The sequence below is a fragment of the Mustela nigripes genome, chromosome X, assembly GCF_022355385.1.
Source record: "Mustela nigripes isolate SB6536 chromosome X, MUSNIG.SB6536, whole genome shotgun sequence".
Classification (NCBI taxonomy): domain Eukaryota; kingdom Metazoa; phylum Chordata; class Mammalia; order Carnivora; family Mustelidae; genus Mustela; species Mustela nigripes.
In genome coordinates, this window is record NC_081575.1 from 123,357,991 (window position 1) to 123,376,625 (window position 18,635).

An 18,635-nucleotide genomic window follows, 5' to 3' on the forward strand; every position below is an offset into this window, starting at 1 on the left:
CAGGGGTGCGCACAGAGGAGAGAGTGTTGTATGCATATCTCCGTTTCCCATAAGGCCCCTGTGTGCCCCAGGACGCCATCCAGGACACCCTGTGACATCAAGGGGCTCCTCTGGGTTGTGATGCTTTCTCAGACTCACGTTCACCTTTTGGCAGTTACGAGGCATGCTGGTGGAGGAGTTTGTAGGATGTGCCTCTGTTGGGGTCTATTCTGGGGTTTAGACTAGGGTTTGGGGTTTGGGGGAGCAAGCGCACAGAGGTGATATGGCTCTGTGGTCACGTCGCGTCAAGGTCGCCTGCTCTCAGCCTGGTTCGTCCCCGTGGATGTCGACCTCAAGCACCTCCCCAAGGTGTGTCTGACAGGTGTCTCCACTGTGAGGTCACGACTTCCTTTCCCTTGCTTCTCTGCTCTTTGGAAGCAGCCTACACTCAGGGGTGGGGATTGAGGTGCGTAGAAGCGATAACCTTACCGCATCCTCACTGGGAGCACGGCCGGGCCCACTGCTCCCAGTTCTGCCTCCATCTCACCTTCCGCACGGCCTGCCGAAAGTTTGCTCAGAGGCCACATCCGTAGTCCCAGCACGAGGGCTAGTTTGGAGAGAGGGAACAGCCCACATGCCCAGCCGTGTCGTCCCCTTTCCCACACCACCCGGAATTCCACATTAGACATTCATTCCTTTGGTGTTGACGAGGTAGTCCTTAAAGCCTTCACCAACTGGCATATGAACAGGAGACAGTTTAATGAACCCCATGTCCAAGCAAGACAAGAATAGACCCGAGGCAAAGAACCCCCAGATCAAAGATAGAAGAGTGACCTCTGACTTGTTGGATCCAATCTTCGAGAGTCGGTGGGTTCAGCAAGCAGATGACCCCTCCCGACGTTTCTGGCCCAGGGGTGCCCTGCCCTGTCTTCCCCTTCCTGCCGGCCCAGGTGGGCCCCGCGGCGGATGCCAGGGGGCGGGCCCTGTAGAAATCCCATCCGGAAAGGATGTTCCAAGGGTCGACCTCCACGGTCGCCAAGGCGTCCAGGCTCTGCGCAGGCTGTGTCCCTGTCGGCCCGACACCCACCGCACGGTTCGTAAGTATCTGCCGACGAGAGAATGACGGAAATGTGGTCTATATATTGTGTCACGTTATATATTATATTATGCTACGTTACATTGTCTATACCTTATATCATAGAGTGTACATAGATCTATATATTGTGTCACGTTATATATTATATTATATTATATTATGCTACGTTACATTGTCTATACATTATATCATATAGTGTACATAGATCTATATATTGTGTCACGTTATATATTATATTATATTATATTATGCTACGTTACATTGTCTATACCTTATATCATAGAGTGTACATAGATCTATATATTGTGTCACGTTATATATTATATTATGCTATGTTACATTGTATATACATTATATCATATAGTGTACATAGATCTATATATTGTACATAGATCTATATATAATATATATTATATTGTGCTATGTTACATTGTATATACATTATATCATATAGTGTACATAGATCTATATATTGTATCATGTTATATATTATATTATGCTCGTTACATTGTATATACATTATATCATATAGTGTACATAGATCTATATATTGTGTCATGTTATATATTATATTATATTATATTATGCTATGTTACATTGTATATACATTATATCATATAGTGTACATAGATCTATGTATTGTGTCATATATTATATTATATTATATTATGCTACGTTACATTGTATATACATTATATCTATAGTGTACATAGATCATCCTTGATTATATGTAATTTTATATATTCTATGTTACATATAGATTCTTGTATATACATTAAATCATATACATTATATATAATGTAAGTGATCATATATAATCATATATATGATTATTATGATCATATATGATCATATATAAATAGATTATATTTGATTATATATCATTGTATGTATTATTTCATATAGATTATTATATGGAGATTATATTTGATTATGTAAAATTATATACTTTGTATAGTATATTATATATAATAATTATAATCTGGATGTAACTATATACAATATACACTATATAAGTACAAAAGTAAATTCTATTATATTGTTATATATAATGTATTATAATGACTACATATTTTATATTATTATATATTTTGTATCATAAATTATAAATGTAGTTTTGATCTATAAATATAATCCATATATTATAAATTATAGTACATAAATATTAAATATAATATAGTATAATGCGACATATAATATAATATATAGTGTGTATTATACATAATTTTGTATATTTAAATTTTGTATATGTTTTATATTTTTATATAAATTATATATTATATGTTTTATATATTTTTAAGTATGATTTTGTACTTTTTAGTGTTTTTTTTCCAGCCTTTTGAAATGTTCCTTTTTTAAATTTTTATTAACACATAATTATTACTTGCTCCAGGGGTACAGGTCTGTGAGTCATCAGTCTTACACAATGCAGAGCACTCAGCATAGCACATACCACCCCCCCTCCAGGTCCACCCCACCCCCACTCCATTCCCCGCCACCCCCGGTTTTGTACTTTTTATTACATCCGTCATGGTCTATCACTGAGCTTTGAGGATCAGGCAGTCCCACCATTTGCAAGAACGTGGTCGGACCCCGTGTCATACATCAGAGAAACCCACGTTCTGCATACTCGCGCTTCTCCGTAGAACCCAAAACGCCCAGACTCACGGACACAGAGACAGACGGCGGTTTCCAGGGGCGGGAGGTCGGGAGACGTGGAGTGGTCCGTCCAAGGCCGCTGACTTTCCGCTAGACTATCAGCGAGCTCTGAGGAGTCACAGGTACTGGCCGGTGGCCGCAGCTCACCACGTGGCAGTAATTTGGGGGAGACTCACACCTCCAGGAATTTAAAGTGGGGATGGTTTCTAAAAAAAAAAAATTAACAAAAATGAGTAAACCCAGAAATAGATAAATACAGAAATAAGCAAAGAAATAGTAAAACGGGGGCTTTTAAAAAATATAAATTAACGAATTCATAAATATAAGTGAGCAATAACATGGGCGAGCCTTGGAGTCCTTTGTGCGTGGGGAGGTGCTGGGCACCTGGTGGGATCGGTCGGGGTGGCCACCCCGGGGCCGGTCTGGTGCGGGGCTCCGTGCTGGGCTGGGAGGCACAGAGGGAATTTCATTCACAAATTATTCACGTGTTGATTTATTATTTTTTTACAGATTTTTGTTTATTTATTTGACAGAGAGAGAGAGAGCTCAAGCACGGGGAGCAGGAGAGGGAGAAGCAGGCTCTCTGCGGAGCAGGGAGCCCGACGCGGGACTCGATCCCAGGACCCTGAGATCATGACCTGAGCCGAAGGCAGAGGCTTGAACAACTGAGCCCCCCACGTGCCCCCAATTCACCTGTTTAACACATACAAGCTCGGGGCTGAGAGTACGTTCACAACATTGTACAACGACCACCTCCATTTCCAGAACCTTCCATCCGCGGAGCAGACCCCGTGTCCCTGCGTGGCCACACGCCACCCCCGCCCCCCCCCCCCCCGGGTGAGAACCGCCCGTTTGCTTTCCCGATTCCGTGAATTTGCCTTTTCCGCACGACCATGCGTGACGTGTCCCGTGCGTCTGGCCTCCCTGGTGAGCATCGAGTCCTCACGGTCCCTCCCCAGGGCAGCCGGGGTCAGAGCTCCATTCCTGTTCCTGGTCAGTCCTCTTCCGTACACGCAGGGACCCGTGGCTGTTGTCCGTCCATCTGTGGACGCCACTTACGGGCTGTTGGGCACATCCCGTGGTGACTCACAAAGCAGAGAGCACAACACACCCCCTGGGCTGCGGGACACGGGGACGCTGGCTTTTCTTTGTCTCCTGCCCCCAAGAGCCTGGGGGTGGCTGATTTCAGCCACACCCCGCGGCCTGGCCATGTGCCATGTCTCCAGGGAAGGGGCCCCGTGTGCTGGGCCTCTTGTGCCTGCGAGCTCGGCTCTCCGATGCCAGCCCTGCAGACAAACGGCCACGGCCAGATGGGACGGCCAGATAGCGAGCCGCCGTGCGAAGGGGGATCTGTGTGGCTTCCCTGCCGTGTCCTTGCTCAACTTTCAATGATGACGGGATCGCCCCCGAGCTGCAGACACGGAGGGAGGTGGCCGGAGTGGACGGCAGGACAGCACCACGTGCGGCTCCTGAAAACCCACGCGGGGGGGCTCGACATGGCGGCCGCCTCTCGGGGTCAGGTTTGCTCGGAAACGTGACGCAGGCTCGGTGTGCAGGGCACAGGGTCCTGGGCTGGCCCGTGGCTCTGGTCTGGGAGACTAGGCATCTCGATTCCCGCACACGCGTCCCCCTCCTCGGTGCCGGACGATGCCGTCTGCCTGGAGCAGTGAGCAGACCGTGCCCCTGCAGCAAAGCCCTACACGCACAGGACTCGGGGTCTGCGCACCGACAGGGCAGGGCTGCGGGCACATTCGCTCCCGGACATCCCAAAGGGACGCCTGCAACCCCAGGACCATCAGAACGGCACGGAGCCCTGACTTCTCCCCTCCGACCGCCGGGCATTCATGTGTCGCAGGAACTGCGCAGAAAACAGGCTGGTTGGGGTCCTGCCCAATGCACGCTTCTCCGTTTCATGCACACCTTTCAGCAGAAGGACCCGTGCACACAGAAGGTTCTCGGGGTCCCCATTTCCTGGAGACAGACACCTGTACCGCTCTGCCCTCACCTGTGCACAGCACCTGCCTTTGGCAACCCTGCCAGGGAGCTAGAGCTAGTGGTTAAGAGGAGGCAGGGTGCACGCGTGCTCCCCCATGTCCTGTCCTCCGACCCAGGGGCAGCACCTCAGGACGCTTCAGTGCTCACCCTGGGTCTGAACGGACCCTGTGCACGGCCAGGGGTCGGGATTCATGGTAGTGATGTCCTGCAGAGTCATCGGGAACCCTAAATCAGCACATATGGGAGCAGCATCTCCAGAGAGGACCTCACGCTCCTGGAGCCTGTGGCCACCACATTCCCATCCATTCATAACCCGTCCATTCATAACCCTCTTTTATGCTGCTTCTGCATGAACACTTACTGAATCCAAAAACAAACAGACCCCAAAACATCGTCCTAAGTCAACGGCAGAAAGGACACTTTTTGGCAGCGTGACCCAGAAGGAGAAGACAGGGCAGCCCCTCGGTCAGGGCCCCCCCCACCCCGGGGACGTGCCCTGTGGGGGCTCCCATGGTTTTGGTGCTTTGTGCGTGTTGGCAAAAGACCAAAAATCACCCCGAGTGTGGATTTGAGGGGAGTGGGTTTACAAATATAGGGTCACAAGGGCACGGATTTGCACATTTGGGATGCGCCAACAGAGAGGACGGATTTTAGCCGCCGCGAGCCTGGAACCGAGTCTGCAGGGGGGCGTGGGGGTCGGAGGGGGTCTTGGCAGGCTGGTGACAGGTGCACAGCAGAGTCTCAACAGCGGGTCCGTGATCTCTTGGTGGAAACTGGTGTCCCCAGGCCCTTTGAGCGTGAGGTGACATCAGACCATTCCTGCCCGAGGGCCTAGTCGCCGGCAAGGGGAAGAGACCAACACAACCGGGTCCATCCACATGGGGAATTAGGCTTCGGCCGTGAAAAGGAAGGTGATCCCGCTGCCCGCTGCCCCGTGGACGGATCTGAAAATCCCGTGCCTCGTGCGAGACTCGGACGCACAGGACAAACCCCCACGATGCCATTTCCAGATAATGTGCAGAATCAGCAAACGCACAGACAGACAGCTGAGGCCTGGTGACCAGCGGCTGCAGAGGGGATGCGAAGTGACCGCTCACGGGGAAGGGGTCTCCTTCATGGGGAACGTACGTGTTCCCGAAGCAGACAGAGGCGAAGGTTGCACGACGCGGCTCAGCTCTGGGCTCTCCCTGGGCTGTGACCGGACACTCCGTGACCTGCGCCCTCCCAAGGGATCCATCCTGTCCCAGCTCTGGAGACCAGAAGTCTGAGATCCAGGCGGGGCAGGGACTGCTTCCCGCCCAGAGGCTCCAGGAGAGGGTCCTTCCTGCGTCTTCCAGCTTCTGGGGCTCCAGACATCCCTGGGCTGGTGGCCGCGTCCGTCCCCTCTCTGCCTCTGTCTTCAGGTGGCTTCTCCTCGGTGTCTGTGTCTCCTGTTCTGTCTCTTACGGGGACCCCTGTCCTTGGATTCAGGGCCACCCCAATCCAGGACGAGCTCATCTCAGATCTGCAACGAATCCCACGTACTTCGTACCCACAGGCTCCAGGACCTAACGTTGGCCACACGCCCCCGCATTCAGAGCCGTGTGACCTCCTTGGTGAAACTCCACTCCCACGCATAAACCGCGGTCATCATGCCGGATGACAGGGTGCAGCATGGCAGCCGTGGACAGATGACGGGGACGAGTAGGAAGCCCCCGGAAAGCTGTGACCACGGCCGCTGCTGTCACCACGTTTCCTGCTCGCTCTCATCACACCCGAGACGACTCCCAGGGAGGCCGTCGCGTGCGGTGACCGGGGACAAGCCGGCTTCGTGCTGAAGCCAATGCAGACAGGACGGCCGTGCATCCTGGACAGGAAGTAGTTCTGGCCGGACAGACGGTCCTTCCGCCTGATGTCCATCCTTCCGCAGACCCTCTGGGTCCCCGTGACCTCAGCGATGGCCCCCGGGCTCCGACAGAAGCCAGGCCTGATCACAGCTTCCTGCACGCAGCCCCAACCTGCCCTCACAGTCACTCGTGGCTTTCGTCCCCGGCCACTGGACATTGCCACAAAACCCGCTTCTGACCACAGTGATGGAAGATGAAGTCGGCCATGGAGATTCTGACCAAGATGCCGCTTTCCTACCACACGGCTGGACTCAGAGGAGAGAGGGCTGGCACAGCGCTTTTCCTTTCTCCTGCCCTGGATGCAGATGGGATGCCCGGTGCCGTGGCAGCCACTTTGTGCCACGAGGCAAGGATGCCAGCTTGCTAAGAAGGGTGGTGGAGAAGGATAAAAAGAGAGGGTTCTTTTTTTTTTTTTTTTTGAAGATTTTTATTTATTTATTTGACAGAGATCACAAGCAGGCAGAGGGGCAGGCAGAGAGAGGCAAGGGAAGCAGGCTCCCTGCTGAGCAGAGAGCCCAATGCGGGGCTCGATCCCAGGACCCTGAGATCATGACCTGAGCTGAAGGCAGAGGCTTTAACCCACTGAGCCACCCAGGCGCCCCAAGAGACAGGATCTTGATGACATCATGAAGCTGTCAAACACACCCTGAAGAGCTCATCTCTAGAATTCTTATTAAGTAAAGAAAAAATACTACTAATCTCATGCTTTCGGCCACCAGTTTTCAGGACTTGCTGCTGGAAGCGTTTTTAACGAGTCATTCTTTGTGCAGAGAGGAGGGACATGCTCCTCCAGCCCTCACTGGATGTCACATGTAGGTGCAAAGACCCCTCCCAAGGCCCGAGGAGGTGGGGTCCCCTGCGACCACTTAGGATCTGAGACACAGGACCTGTCTAGAGACACTCTCAGGTTTCAGAAGGCACTGTGAGGTGTGTGATTGCCCTGGAGACGCATGAGTTCCCTGCCCTTTTGTTGACAGGTCCCAAGCATTGAAACATCAGTCCCGTGCAAGACACTTGAGTGCCCTACAAGATGTGGAAGGAGCTTTGTCACCCACACTTTTTTCCCCCTGAGAGAAACTGTCACCCAGAAGGACCAGGTGCTTCCAGGGACTCCATCCCAGGCACAAGAACAGGTAAACATGTCCCCCTCCAAGGGCAGGTTCTGTCTGACCCCTCCTCAGCCACACTTCCCTCCTCCACATCCTTGTCCATGACACCTTCTAGGGGCTGGAAGGCCCAGGGGCTGCTTCTGGGGGCTTGCATACTGGGGACAGGGGGACATGTGTAAGGGAATTACTGGGCTGTCTACAGGTCAGTGGAGCCATATGACTGATGTGATGGCCTCTTTAGCAGGTACAGGTGCCCAGCTGGGGCTCGGGGGTCTTGAGTAGGGCCTATAGTCCCTACAGATCCAGAATTTAATAGATCCTCTTGATAAAGATCCTACTAATCAATATGACCATCCCCCAGGGGCCCGGCAGCCTGGACTGTCAACGGGCAACCGTCAACGGTGTTGTGAGAGAGATGTGCCCACACCTTCTGCAGCATCTCAGAACCACATCCTCTGTGTGGGCCAACCCCTCCACCATGAGTGTGAACTTCCAACCTAGGAGCACCACAGTCTACAGAAGCATGACATGTGTAAGTAGATAGAACGATGGATGGGTGGGTGGATGGTTGGAGAAGTGTGTGGATGGAGTTAATAGAAACATGATAGATAGATAGATGATAGATAGATATGATGGATGGATAGAGAGATAGACACATAGATACATAGATAGATACATAGATAGATATGGTGGATGGATGGATGGATGGATGGATGGATGGATGGATGGATGGACGGACGGTTGGTTGTTTGGTTGGATGGTTGGATGAATGGATGGACAGTTGGTTGGTTGGATGAATGGATGGTTGGTTGGATAGATGATTGATGATACATAAACAGATATGATGGATGAATGGATGGATAGGTAGATGGATGGATGGATGGACGGATGGGTAAATGCATAGATAGATGATCGAGAAGATAAATATAGATAAACATAATGGGTAATAGATGATTGATAAGTAGATAATACCTAGATACGCAGATGATGGCTGGATAAATATTGACAGATCTCGATAGATGTACAGGTAGATACTAATAGGTATAGCTAGATATTGGTAGATATCAATGGTTACACATTATCAATGCGTACGGATACACAGATGATAGAATTCATACGTCGATTAAGATGACAGGTACACGTCGGTAAGCAGTGGATAGAAAATAGTTGGAGGGTACTTAGATAAAGGATGCGTAGAAATACGTGGGATGGTGGGCAGATAGAGACAGTCTACATATCGTCTATCGATGGCAGATCAATACAGATAAGTGGAAAGTCTATACAACACAGAGAGATGGCTAACCCTGCATTTCCCCGTGGAAGAGTGGCCAGGTGACATCATCCCTGGGTCCCCAGAAGTGACTCACCGTCCACAGGACACGGGTGAGGGAGCTCAGACCTTGGCTCTCCAGCAGCTTCCGCATCTCGCCCGCATTACTCTTGGCCCCCGTTGCCTCATGAAAATGTCTGCCTCTGCCCTCCAGCCCGACGCCGCTGTGGATGCCCACGGCCCCCACCCCCGCCACCATGGGACATGCAGGGAGTGAGCCGGGAGCCCCCACCCTCCATCAAGGTCAGGCATCGCCCGTCCCTGCCCCATGGCCTGGCTGTCGCAATGCACACAGCTTTAGGATGCAAAAGGAAATATGTTCTGCTAGCAATTTTTTCACTTTTTTTAAAATTTAAAAAAACAAAAGAAAAAACAGGAATTAGCCCTGTCTGGGTGGGAGGGGACGCTTGCTTCTCTGCCTGTTAAGTTAGGAGGATGGTCCTAGCCCCCCGCCTGCGTGCACGGGATTGCCTCCTGCAGGCGACCCTGGCCAGGTGGGCAGGGTCTCCTCGCGGCCTCTTGAAAGCAGCCCTGAGGTCGGAGGCTGTGACGCAGGCACCCCACCCCACGCAGGGCTGCAGCGAGCCTCATAGGAGACAGGCGGCCTCACGGGCTTCGCCGTCACGGGAGCGAGCGAGCGAGCAGACGGTTAGTTACACAGGAAATTTCAACACGGGTTTCCTCTCTCCCCACCCTGCCTCCCAACCGTGGCTGCCAGGCTCGGAGGTGGACCCTGGCGAATTTGCATTTCGCAACGGCCGGGCCATGCCCCCATGAGACCTGCCAGAGCAGCCACAGGACAGCCGCCGTGACTCGGGCCGGCCTCCTGTGGACACGGACGGTTCTGAGGCACATCTGACCGCCGGCCGGCTTCCAGAATGAGGACCGCCGCCTTCCGGACGCCAGGCTCCTCGACAGAGCTGCCGGCAGCCCTCTGAGACTCCTGGTGAGCTCTCTGCCCCGTGCTGCATCCGTGCCTTGTTGGGAATCAGGCAGGTCCAACGGGGACAGGGTTTCAGGGGTGCAGATATGGGCAAAAAGGGGAGGCTGTCCGCACAGCCGGGCCAACCCCCAGAGAGACCTTGCAGAGGTGCCTACCGGGGAACCTCTCCTGCAAACGTTCATCCGGTGAAAGGCACCCATGCCGGCTGAGCCGAGCCCCGCACTGGGCGGGCGTATGGGGCCAACACCCGGATGGCCACGGTGGGGGGCACAGAGCCCCCACAGACAAGCTCACGGGTGCCAGATCATGTGCAAACACGGGGACCTGGAGCATGTGCCAAGCCGCCCTCCAGTGGCGTCTGGGCGGCAGGGAGCGTGTGGCCCCAGCTAGAGCATCCGTCTGGATACGGTTGTCGGCAGGGCGGGCGGTCAGCCTCGCTGGTAGTTAGGAGGCGGAACCCTGGGCCACGTGCTTCTGCGGGCAAAGCAAACACGGTTTCTCTGCGTCCCCGTCGTGTCTGTGCAGTGGGACGGTCGGGGGCAGGGCCCCGGCACCGGGTGCTAAGAAACGGCATCGGCCCGGGAAGAAGCCTGTGGCCGTGCGGGACACTGTGCCCACGATGCCGGACACGAGTGTCTGTTGTTTTGCCCTTAGATGTCTGCACGCTGGATGAATGGCGGGTCATCGGGGCCCGGCCGGTGCCAGCCCTGTTGCAGGGAAGGGGGGTGTGTCTCCAGGACGGTGGCCCCCAAATCCTGCTGATTGCGTCTGGGGAGCCCGATGGGACCCGGGTCTCGGGAGGAATCCGGGGGATGGATGTGGCCTCTGGATGGTGCTTGGGGAAGCCTAGGAGGGTCTGCGGGCCGTCGGAAAGACCCCTGCGTAGCCACAGCCCAGGGACGTGCGTGCCGCAGATGGACAGTACGTAAGGCTCTCCCGGGACCCCAGACCCAACCACACCCTGGGTGGTCGTGTTCAGGACAAGGGGACACGGAGGAACGGTTAGGGCTAGGGCAGATGAGCCCTCCCGTGGTCTCCCAACTGGGGTGCGGCTCTCCTGTCCGGCCCGTCCGTCTGTGCCGCCTCCTCGCTGTCACCACCGACCGGCAAGCCGTCGCAGCTGGGCCCTCCCTTTACATCTCCCTTCACGCCCCTGGAGGCAGCGGGTGGGTGGGCAGGATGCGGGGGGCCCGACGTGCACCTGCCGGCTCGCTCTGCCGCCCTGACTGAGGACAGGGCCCCCGGGAGGAGACCCACACCAGTCAGGGCTCCTCTTGGCCTCTCCCCAGGGCCAACAACATCATACGGAATCGTGAGCCCGTGACCAGGCTCAGAGAGCAGCTGTGGGGACGTCCCCGGGGCCGCACTGGGATCCCCCAGCCGTGTGTGTCTGTACCCTCGTTAGCCACACGGACGGACACAGTGCGGGGGGGGGGGGTGTCGTCTCTCCGGAGCAACGGAGAGATCCCACAACTGTGTGGACGCCTTGGAGCCAAGCACGGATCTCAGGGGTGGGAGGCGACTGTGTCCCCAGCATCTTCCTACTCCACATGGGGAAACGGAGGCGAGAAGGGGCGAAGACGGTCACCCAAGCGCACCAGACCCAGACTTTCCACCTCCAGGGTCCTCTCCTCAACCTGCTGCCCGTCCACTAGCCTGCCATCCCTTCGATCCAGAGGCTGACGAAGTCGTCACAGGCCGGGCTCAGGGCTGTGCTTCCCCGTAGGGGCGGGGGAGAGAACTCAACATAATTGAGATGCTGACCTGGGCTGCAGGTTTCAAGGATTTGGGGGTGGGAAGAAACCCAGGAGGGCTTCCTGGCAGAGGCGGGGCTCACCGGGTCCGTGTAGCACCAACGATGTTGTGCCCGGGCTGTGTGTGTTCTGGGTGACGGCTGGGGACGATCCCAGGAGACAGGTGACACGTTAGCACCCAGCCCAGAAAAGCCAAGGAAGCTTCCGGCATTGCTGGAGATTGTGGAGCTGAGCTTTGCAAAGAGATTGGGTCGGGGCCCTGGTCTGAGCACGGGGATGAGAGCCGGGAGGGCGGAGCCCACGTAGAGGGAGTGTGTGGTTCGCTAGCTGGGGTGGAGGGCGGCTGGACCAGAGGACGGGCAGTCCCCTGTGACGCCCTAAGGCTGGCAGGCAACGAGGCATGGACCGACGTAGGACCGTGGGGTCTGTTGAAGATGGTGCCTTTGTGCAGATGCTGGTGTTGACTGGACCCGCAGAGAGCCTCACGGTTTCGGACCTGATGGCAGGGACCCTGGGTGACCTCGATGATGTTTATGGGGGGACCCCTGACAGAGAGCCGGGCTGAAGGAAGACGGGGCAAAGGGAGGGTGTCTTGGGACAGAACCAAGTGTCAGGTGTGCAGGGTGAGCGCACGGTCTCTCTGCTATGGCACGGGCATTGGGCGCAACCTGCAGTCAGCCCCCTCCAGATGCCAGTCCCATTTCTTCCCCCCAAAGTTGGAATGTCCAGAAATGTTCCCCAGGGGGGAGGCGCAGAGTCTTGGCTGCTTGTGATACAGTGTGATAGATAGATGATGGATGGGCAGATAGACAGACAGACAGACAACAGATAGACAGGATTGGACAGATGATACATTGGATGGATGGATGGTGGATGAGTAGGTAGAAAGCTAGAAAGACAGATGATAGATTGATAGATTGATAGACTGACAACAGGTAGATATGGATGGACAGATGGATATATAGATGGACAGATAGATCAATGAGAGATAATAGATAGATGATACATAGATACATAGATATGGATGTATAGATGGATGGATGGATGGATGGATGGATGGATGGATGGATAGAAGGAAGAATGGTTAGATGATAGATAGATAGATAGATAATAGATATAGATAGATACATAGATAGACAAACAGAGTCTCCCATGTAGACCAAGGTGTGTCTGCCTCAGCACTGCTGACATCTGTGGCTGCATCCCTCCTCTGATGTGGGATACCCTAGGAACTACAGAGTGCTCAGTGTCTCTAGTCTCCACCCACCCGAGATCAGGGGCATCCCCACAAGCTATGATGCCCCAAACTGTCCTCAGACATCCCCAAGTGTCTTCTATGGGGCAGAATCACCCCCAACTCAGAACCGCCAAGGGAGAGGATGAGAAGGAACAAGGGACAACACCGCCAGAGGCCTGGGAGGAACTGCAAGACCATGTCACATTCTCTGGGTCTCCGGGAGAGGACTGGGCTGGGCCAGGGTGCTCGGGGACACTTTCTCCCATTTCTTAATGTTCTGTCTCATGTTTTTGTTTCTGTGATGAAAGTATAGGGGTGATAGGGCACAGAGCTCATTACAGAATAAGCAGACGCAGGCCACATCCAGGGAGAAATGAGCCAAGGTTTACTCTGCTCTGCTCCCACAGGAAGGTCCCTGTGGCGTGTGTGTGCTATCCTATAGCACAAGATAATCTGACGAAAAATAAAATCCTGGCTTGAACAAGTGGCGTTTTTACTAAAAAAGCAGGAACAATAGGAAAACTTTTGTAATATTCTGCCCCACCAAGAGAACAGGTAAAGTATGTGGATTAGGGACTCAGGCTTCTAGCCAGCCTGGTCACTCACTGTCTTGGATGTGTCCCATCCACCAGGAGGTGCTGTCTCCTCCAAGTACTCTGCAGTTGGAGGCCTGGAGTCTCCATGTATGTGCTGGTGGGGGAAGGGCATGGAGCAAGGCCACCCCTGCACTCAGGACAGGGACAAACCAGCAGGGCACAGACGCGGGATGGGATAGGAGAGAACCTAGTAGCCATGGCCATAGGCAATCCATGCCTACGGTGAGTGCATATGCTGCGGCTTTGTACACAACCCCAGAAAAAATCGCCGTGAGTTTAGTAATTGGGGGATGGGTTAGTCACAGATGGATGGAAGGATAAAGGCATGGGTCCATGGGTTGGAGGATGGATGATTGACGGATGAATGAAATGGGTGGGTGACTGGATGGATGGATGGATGGATGGATGCGTGGTTGCAGGGTGGGTGAGCAGGTAGATGGGTGGTTGGGTGGATAGATGGATGGATGGATGGATGGATGGATGGTTGAATGGATGGGTAGGTAGGTGGTTGGATGGATGGATGGACAGATGTGTGGTTGGATGGACAGATGGATGGTTGGATGGATGGATGGATGGATGGTTGGATGGATGGATGGATGGATGTGTGGATGGATGGATGGATGGATGGATGGATGGATGGATGGATGGATGGTTGGATGGATGGATGTGCGGATGGATGGATGGTTGGATGGATGGAAGGAAGGGTTGGTGAGTGGAAGGCTGGATGAATGGGTACCTGGATGGGTTGATGGGTGCATGGATGGACAAATGGAAGGATGGATGGATGGAGGATGAACGGACACAAGGATGAGATGGAGGGGGCTGTACACATGGACCCACAAAACAAGAGAAGAGGCAGGTTGCCCATCCTTCCCTCCAGATCTGTCCCTTAGGACAGCCATAACCAGTGACCACAACCAGTGGCAAGGATGTTGGAGATGCTGTGGAGCTACACAGAGGCGGTGGTCGGCCACCATGGTGAATGCGCCCAAGGCCACTGCAGTGTTCACCTTGAAATGAAGTATGCATTAGTGTAAAGCAGAGAGAGCGGAAACAAAGGGCCGTCCGATGCCCGTGCTCTTACTTCCTCACCCCGGGCTATAGACACTGTCTGCAGGACACGTTGCCAGTGAGCCGGGTGCTACAGATTCTGAGTCACACTCACAGGAAGCTGCGGAAGGGCGTTTCTGAAACCCCACCACAAGATGCCCGTCCCGAGGAAGGGCTGGTTGGTTTCCTTCCCTGAGCACGACTCCCTCCTAAGGAGACACGGCCGTCCCCACTTGCAAACAGGCATGCAAACAGCAGACAAGCTGAGCTGTTGCCTGCGGGGCCGTGCACAGCCTGGAGCGTGCAGCCCCCTGTGTGCAGCCCCCCTGTGTGTGTCCATCTAGCCGAGGCTTTGATTTCCAGCTCACGGTGACCTCCTTCGCCACTGGGCTCCAAGCTGGTTGCTGTGTATGGACGCCAGGCCCTGCGCATACTGTCGTTGGTGAAAACAGATTGTAGGGGAGAGACAACGGGAGAGCAGAGAGATCATTAAGGTACCAGAGAAAATTATAAAGACACATACTTTGGGGGAACAGAGCTTATTGGAGATACATGCCCAAGATCATGGCCTTTGTGATCCACATTCAGGAAACCCACTGAGGTCATAGGGACCAGCTGACCCCACTTTGCCCAAGCATGTTAACGGGCCACATGGGCTCAGGTACAATGACCCCACGCAGAGCATTTGACCTGTACCCCAGCCCAACACAAGAATTACCCCTAGATCCTCTTTCCCATTAAAAGTAGTTTCCATCTTGCTCAGCACATCAGACAACTTCCGTAGTGCCTTATACTTGTCCTCGGACTCTGAGAGGCGGAACATCAGGTGCCTGGGACTTCCCATAGGGCACTTGGGGGGCACAGGCTGGGTGGCTCCTGAGCCCCCGCCCAGTGCTGCCCTCCACGTGATGGGCAACATCTGCGTGTCATGCTCAGAGCTTCTCCTTGGACGCTCCCCACTACCCTGAATGTCCAGCTTCACACCATCCAAGCACGCCCCAGTCCTGGTTTCACACTGCCATGGCTACCTGTCCACCACATGTGGACTGAACATCTCATCCCACCTTCTCTGCACTGCCCTAGCAGCACAGCAGGATCTCCACACCATCCCCTGGCTCCATGACCACTTCCGATAATGAGCGTGTGCAGTAGCCCACAACACCCTAGGGTACGACCCACCGGGTAACACCTCCTGCACCTGGATGGCATACTCCACGACAGGTCCCCCGTTAAACACAGTGGTTACACGACACATGCACCTTGAGGACATGACGCTCTGGGAGAGAAGTAGACACACATAGTCACACAGTGTGCAATTCTTTTTATAGGAAATGTGCAGAACATTTCTGTGTACAGCAAACCTGGAAAATCCGGTGACAAAAACCAGATTGTTGGTGCCAGTGGGAGGTGTCCGTAATGGGGACGGGGATGTCTTAGTCCATTGGGGTGGCAACTCTGTGTCTGGGGGAAGCCCACGTCCTGGTCAGCAGAGACCTCCATGGTCCCTGCAGAGGGAGGGAGTGGAGAACTCAGGCATCCACAGAAAGCACCACTTGGTGGCCTAACTTGGCTTGGGTATTAAACAGAATGGTGTAAATGTTACGGGTAGGGTGATTTGCCATGTAGATTTGCTTGGGAAGCTGGGGGTCCTGAGAAGCAGGACTTCAGGAACAAAATGGGAGTAGTCCAGGCAAAAACGGGTATAGTGTGTTGAATGGTGGACCCCTAAAATATATGCCCATGTCTTAATCACCCAGAACCTGTGGAAGTTATGTGGAAATAGGGTCTTTGTAGATGTAATGAAGGGAAGGATCTGAGATGAGCTCATCCTGGATCAGGGTGGCCCTAAGTCCAATGACAGGTGTCCTTGTAAGAGACAGAAGAGGAAACACAGACACAGGGGAGAAGCCATATCATGGTGGAGGTAGAGGTAGGAGGTGTAGATACAGGATAAGATTGGATAGATACTGAGATAATAGCTAGACATAGATGGATGGTTGGATGGATGGATGGATGGATGGATGGTCTTATAGGTAGATGATAGATAGATAGATATAGGGATAGATGAATGGATGGGTGGATGCATGGTTGGATGGTCATGCAGATGGTAGGTAGATAGATATAAAGATGTATGGATAGGTAGGTAGGTAAGCAGATGATGATAGATAGATGGATAGATAGATAGATAGATAGACAGATAGATAGATAGATGATAGATAGATAGTCTCTCATGTTAGACCAGGACTTCTCAGCCTCAACACTACTGACATCTCAGGCTGGAGGGCTCTGAGGCAGGGCGTCCTGGGCACTGTAGGGTGCTGAGCACCATCTCTAGTCTCCACCAACCACATGCCAGGAACAACCCCCTACTCTAGTGTGACCAACAGAAATAGCCCTGGGCATTGTGGGACATCCCCTGGGGGCCCAGTCACCCCCAGGTAGAAATTCCTTCTCCAATACCGAGCCTGTTGGGCAGGAACATTCCCTGCGTCTCATGGACCAACCGCCTACGGGGTTGAGGGACACTAGGCTCTCCTTGGGGTGTCAAGGAGCACCTAATTATATTGACCAGAAAAATCCACATACATGGTATGGAATGCAGTGTATTAGTACCAAGGCCAGCCCCGGGGGTTTCCTCCCCCAAAGCACAGGGTGTCTGCCTGGGGCTCCATCAGGACCAGTCTCTGATTCCATGTGAAGGCCAGGATGTGGCAGGTGTGGACCATGTGCTCCCTGGAGGGTCCCAACGTGCACCAAACACTGTGTGGTCTCACCAAGAGCGTGTAAGATGGGGCCTGATGTGCATTTGTCTCTTCTGCGCATATCTTCAGAAGCCACGAGCTGTGAGTCTGACCGCGGCCATGCTCTGACCTAACGCTTAACCTCTATTTCCTCTTCTGCGACATGACAAAAACACTATTTTCTCTTCCGTCCTCTTGAGGATGCTGGGCTAACACTCAGGCCACAGGGGATATAAGCCTGCTCAGGTACAAGGAGCTGACCCCAGAAATGAGACGCCCTTGAGCGGTAGGAATGCCAACAAGAAGGAATTCGGCTCGGCAGTTTTGGACCATGGGTTTACCCAGCCTCGGCTTAGTGATCTGTATGACGCTATATCATCACTCCGTGGGGTTTTGTGAGTTCACTCAGTTCCACATCTGTCACAGGAAAATATGGTTAATTAGAAAGCATGCACTATTAGCTCCATGGTGGTGTTCTCCCATCAAAGCTGGGTGGGGGCCCAGTGTTTTCACACAACGACCCAGTCCATGAGCAGTGGGGGTTGATCCCCTGCAGGACTCAGGACCTGAGTCAAGGTAAATTCATCATGGCCTCCAGGACATGCCAAGGACCCTCTCCTTCTCCCCACCTTCTGGACCCTCCTGGCTCTGGTCAGTGACAGGTGTGCCTGGAAAGAGGACTCCCAGACATTCTTGGTGATGGAACAGAGTTTCAGGACCCACTTGGCTTCTGATTAGAACACTGATGGACCCGCTTCCTTGAACTTTTCCCAAAGCCAAGCTGTCTACCTCCTTAGACTTGCCCAACTCCCTTGGGCCCCAAGTCTCTGATGCTTCTGGCAAAATCGCGTCTCACATTCTCCCCACACCACATCCGTGTTAAGCTGTCCTGGTTCATGGTGGGTGGTTCCAAGTTACCTGATTCTGCCATCCATGGAGAGTCTTGTCATTGAAAATCATAAGGTCTGGTTGGAGGGGAACTTGTCAGTTCAAATGCAAAATAGGTCCTGTCTTTGGAAAGCAGGGGTCTCAGAGGTCAGAGAGAGAAATGCATTCATCTTCTTCTGCCCAGGGAAAAATTAGGATCAGCACCTAGGGTCTTGCTTTTCTGAGGGTTTCTGTATCGATCAAGGTTCTCAACAGAAGCAGACTGTGGTGGTTAGTTTTATGTGTGAATGTGGCTGGACCTCAGGGTGCCCAGATATTTCAGCACATGGATGGATACATCGATGGATGGATGGATGGATGGATGGATGGATG

General features: G+C 53.2%; 1 protein-coding gene and 1 long non-coding RNA gene across 7 annotated transcripts in view; one reads left to right on the forward strand and one right to left on the reverse strand.

Annotated features, from left to right (window-relative positions):
* Nucleotides 1-714: 714 nt before the first annotated feature.
* Nucleotides 715-2,936, reverse strand: LOC132007299 (uncharacterized). The gene is made up of 2 exons (XR_009401299.1): nt 2,744-2,936; nt 715-1,084 (listed from the first exon to the last, which is right to left on the reverse strand). It is a non-coding gene; the product is annotated as an uncharacterized LOC132007299 (long non-coding RNA).
* A 6,564-nt stretch (nt 2,937-9,500) lies between these two features.
* Nucleotides 9,501-18,635, forward strand: part of P2RY8 (P2Y receptor family member 8) — a 44,308-nt gene continuing 35,173 nt past the window's right edge. For all 6 annotated transcript variants that reach the window (XM_059384929.1, XM_059384931.1, XM_059384936.1 and 3 more), the window contains exon 1: nt 9,501-10,000. The gene's annotated coding sequence lies outside the window, so the exon portion shown is untranslated. The remainder of the gene's footprint in view (nt 10,001-18,635) is intronic.